The sequence below is a fragment of the Panicum virgatum genome, chromosome 4K, assembly GCF_016808335.1.
Source record: "Panicum virgatum strain AP13 chromosome 4K, P.virgatum_v5, whole genome shotgun sequence".
Classification (NCBI taxonomy): domain Eukaryota; kingdom Viridiplantae; phylum Streptophyta; class Magnoliopsida; order Poales; family Poaceae; genus Panicum; species Panicum virgatum.
In genome coordinates this window covers 28,582,525-28,587,227 of record NC_053139.1, presented here as the reverse complement: position 1 = coordinate 28,587,227, position 4,703 = coordinate 28,582,525, and the positions used below count along the sequence as shown (strand labels likewise).

General features: G+C 46.4%; 1 long non-coding RNA gene across 1 annotated transcript; it reads right to left on the bottom strand.

Moving 5' to 3' along the window:
- Positions 1-2,670: 2,670 nt before the first annotated feature.
- LOC120703619 lies at positions 2,671-4,403 on the bottom strand. The gene is made up of 2 exons (XR_005687096.1): positions 4,225-4,403; positions 2,671-2,917 (listed from the first exon to the last, which is right to left on the bottom strand). It is a non-coding gene; the product is annotated as an uncharacterized LOC120703619 (long non-coding RNA).
- Positions 4,404-4,703: the final 300 nt, after the last annotated feature.

Here is a 4,703-nt window from a genome sequence, read left to right as displayed (position 1 = left end):
ATTGTTGATTTTAGCATTAACATATCTTTATGCTGATGAGGAATAAAATATTTGTCCGAGTAAATGTTGTATTGCAATCAACAACAAACGAGAAAATTGAATTCTAGCTAACTAATAATATAGGCACTAAGAAACTATGTTTTTGGAGTTCTGGATGTTTGGCAAAGAGCGGCTATGAGCAACACGTGCATATTAACATGAACAAGTAGAAATATAGGAATAATTGAATAGATATTGAGCTGAAATATTTATGTTAATTTACATATACATTGGGGTCGGAAAATTTTGGACCCCTAACTAGCTGGGGCCCTCTAGGGGGTCGCACTTTTGGCCTACCCCTAGAGCCGGCGTTAGCCGATTTCGGCACCCTAGATGTTCTGTGTGGTTTAGAACTCTAGGTCAATCCGGAAGAATTTTGAACCATGATCAGCCGAGAATGGATACCGCGTCGAAGGCCCGTCCTAGATGGGATGATCCGGAGGCTCTGATTTGCCAGTTTAAAGTGGTGGATCTAGAATGTGAATCTAGAATTTCTTTTTTCTTTTTCCTCCTTATCTACTTTCTTTTCTTCTTTTATAGTTGAAAATTGTTGATAGAGCTTTAGAGATTCCATAGGATGCATGGGTCTCCAGCCCCCGCGCTATGTAAAAGGTGGCAGGTAAGGGGGTGTTTGGGAGAGCTCTGCTCCACCAAATTTGACTCCACTCCACCTTTTATTGTCCAAACACACCACTCAGCTCTACTCCGCTCCACAAAATATTAGCTCCACTCCACCAAAAACTTGGAGCTCCTCAAGAGGTGCTCCACCAAAATATGGAGCTGGTGGAGTCGGAGAATATTACCCACCTGCCACTGATTACACACTTTCCATACCCTTTCATACAAACAAATAGAAAAAGTCAACAGTCCCAAAGTGCTCCCTGCTGCCGCCGCCTCGGAGCTCTGCTCCGCCGCCCCTCGCCGAGGCTCGCCACCGCCGGGCCTCGGGGCCCCCACCGCTCGGGCCCGCGGCTGCCGGGCACCGCCGAGCAGTGCTCCCCGCCGCCACCGCCTCAGGGCTCTGCTTCGCCGCCCCTCGCCGGGGCTCGCCGCCGCCCGGGCTCACAGCCGCCCGGGCTCGCGGCCACCGGGCGCCGGCCACCGCGGCTCGCGGCCTCCTCCACAACCTGGAAGCGGTGGTGAGCTCCGAGCCCATCGCCCGCCTCCTCCAGACCGCGGTCTCCACGCCCTCCAGGCCGCCCGCTAGGGCCCCTCCCACCACCGCGGCAACGGCGCCACCCGAAGGGGTCCCTCCCGCCACCCGCCATGCCATCCTCGCGCCGCTAGCTCCTGCAGTAGGCCACCATCACCGCCGCTCCTGCAGTCGTGTAGCAGATCCACCCAAATTAAACCGACTTAAGTGTGCTAACTATCATTTTAATGGTTAATCAAGTTACCACGCACTTAAAATGGTGTAATCCGAACGTCTGTCGGGTTGAGGATCAAAAAACACTGGAAGTCTCGCACGAAGACGAGCACAGATGATTACAAGCAGACAACAAATTTTCAAATTTAATTTACAATACGGAGTTTTACAAACAAGTTTATGTAAAATACCAGAGTTCGAAATGCAGCGGTAATTAAAAAGAAGTTCGATATAAAACCCATGATACTACGAAGATGTGAGGACGTCACATCGAGCCCACCGATATGAATCCTGGTTAGCTCCAACCAGCAACAAATACCTAAAAATAGGATAACAACAAACCCTGAATATACTAATACTCAGCAAGGCTTACCCGACTATGGGTATACTTAGCCCACTATCTATACATGTAAAGATTTTTGGCTCTGGAGTTTATTTTGATGAAAAGGCTACTAACAATGGATCCTTACTTTCAAATTTTAGCTTAGGTTTAGTATAAACCGTACCAACTAGATTTGCTTGAATTTCTAGAGCACATATGGTAGAACGGAGAAATCCTCTGGTAATATCACAATCCAAACGTCTTCATTCCATTCTCATTCCATTCTTTTACTATGATGTGACGAAGTGACCAAGTTTCTCTTAACCGAGAGAGACGACGAATCGATCCAATTTAACCTTGCAAGATGGACCTAACTCACACAACAAATGCAAACCACGCCAGGCCACACGCGTCAACTGTTCTCGTCATTACCACGACACCTAAACCACGCCTGCCAAAACCCGGGTGAAGGGCCCCTCTCGGTGAACTCCCAAAGTACCCGGATGCGACATACACTCCAACACCCGCTATCATCCCACTCCCAGAGTAGCAGGTCGCAGTTCAACCTATCGTTGTAAAACAGGTCTACAGCTTACCGGTTTCGACTACCTCCTACTTCCGGCATGTGGTTAGTACTGTTCAATCTTGGTCAGCACAGCCAACAACGGTACGGTCCTCAATCGACACAGGCGGAGGCTACTTTCCATACATTCCATATCCATAATCCAATTCCTCTCCGCCCGGTCTCCATTTCTCTTTCTCACAGATTCATTCTCAAACCACTTTGCCATAAGTAACAAGAACTTATAACTCGCGAGTGATAGGGATCACTCGACTTCTACTGAAACCAAATTAAGCATTGCAGTACTAACGACCTGCACACTAGTAGAGTAACTGAGGAAATCTAGGGATTATGCACCTAAGGTTCCAATCAACTCCTAGAAACGTAAATGCATAATAATTATATAATAAACATTAAATACTAAAATTAAGGGTTATGCTCCGGGGCTTGCCTGAGAGTAACACTAAGTCAGTGCTAATTAGATGACACTCGCTTGGCGAGTATCTGCCTTCGGTCATGCACATCGGGATCCATCCATCCATCTTCTAGATGTATCCACCATTCACCGTCTTCTAGCTTGGCTCCAAAATCCTGTATTGCACGTCCATGCGTTGTCCTTCTAGCGTACCTAAATGAGATGCACCAATGTAGAAGTCTGAATGCATGAAAGTGCAGTAGACAATACATCAAAAAGAACAAGCAAGGTAGGCACAATGTCACGATTGCATGGGTATGAGCATGATGCAATGCAATGCGATTAAAAGAGAGACAGAACTGGCAACCATTTACTGAACAACACAACAATAGGTTTAAAAGGGAAACGGTTCAGCATTGCCATATGATAGATCATTCAACTTAAATTTAGCCTGAAGTGTTTCCAACATAAGCGTTACTAAACTTACTTGGGAAAAGATTTAGCAAAGATATAAGGCAATCAGGAGCAATTAAAATGATTTATTTAACTAAAAGATACATGGAACCAAATGATACAAAACTAACCCACATCTAGCCTTTAAAAGAGTTAACAAAACTTATGCCAGGTCAACATGAGTTACTGAAATTAAACCTATAGGAAAGAATTGCCTAGCAACTATTATAACAGAAAAGTTATGGCTAGTAACTAAACAAAATCAGAAACATGACTTGCAGCCTTAAAACTTGTAACCAAAATTTACCAGCATGAAGAACTATTGATAAGGCATGCAACAATATTTTGCCAATATTTATTGATAACAAGTATTTATTTTGGCCTTAACAAGACAAACTGAACAAATAAATATCTACAAGCATGCACATAGCTTCTGGACATGAAATTTTTACCATGAACTAAATATTCAAATAATATGATACTGCATAAATTTCATAATTTTTCGACTTCCAAAACTGCAGATATTAAATAAACAAGCTAAAACAAGCATTACTCATGATTAAATTAACACATCATAAAAACATTAAACAAAAAGCAGGTTAAATATTTTTCCTAAGTTCTACATGTCAAAACAAAGCTAACCCAACTGATTTTACATTTTTCCCATTTTTCTACTATTTACTATGCATTTTCAAAACTTGCAACCACTTAAACTAACATTTAAATTAGAGAAAAACTATTTAGAAATTGAAGGTCAACCTGTAAGGAAAGTTGTAGATCCTAGAACAAGGAACCCAACAAATTTTAGTTTGCATTTTTCTGATTTTTATATGGTTTACTACGATTTTCCAAAGTTTCAGCCAAAAATTTCAAAAAGGTCCAGCGCGACACTATTCATCTGAGTCTATAGATGTGCACTTAGCCCCCTGAATTTGTCTGTATTGCTGTCTGGGGTCCCTGGTCGCGAAAACAGGAAAGGGGCGGGGCTTGCCGGCCGGATTCCGGTGAGCTCGCTCGCGGGAGGCGTGGGGGAAGTTGGGGGAAAGCTACAGGGACTCGAGGGCTACCTTCTGGTGGTCGCGGTTTGTGTCGGGATGGCTGGAGGAGGCGGGGCCGCGGGCTCCGGTGGCCGGCGGTGGTGGCTAGCGGCGGCGGCGGCGGCGCTCCGGTGAGGTCTAGGCGGCGGGATCGGGCCGGGGAGCACCAGTGCGTCTGGGTAAATCCATTTGGGGGCTCGGCGCGGCTGCAGGCCTGCCGCAGCGGCCGACGCCGCGCGGCATGGCCCAGCCATGGCAGCCGCGGCGGCGCTGCGCCTCCCCACACGCGCGAGTAGGGGAGCAGGGGCAGGGAGGTCGGCGGAGCAGGAGGGAGTCGCGGGGTGGCTCACACGGGTGCTTGGCTTGCTGTTGGCTCACGGGCGCTTGGCTTGCTGTTGGCTCACACGGGCGCTTTGTTTGCGATGGAAAATAGAAGGCAAGTGCTAGTTTGCTTCTGGGTGAAGAAACAACAACGGGAGAAGGAGAAAAGAGCTGGCCAGCATGTGGAG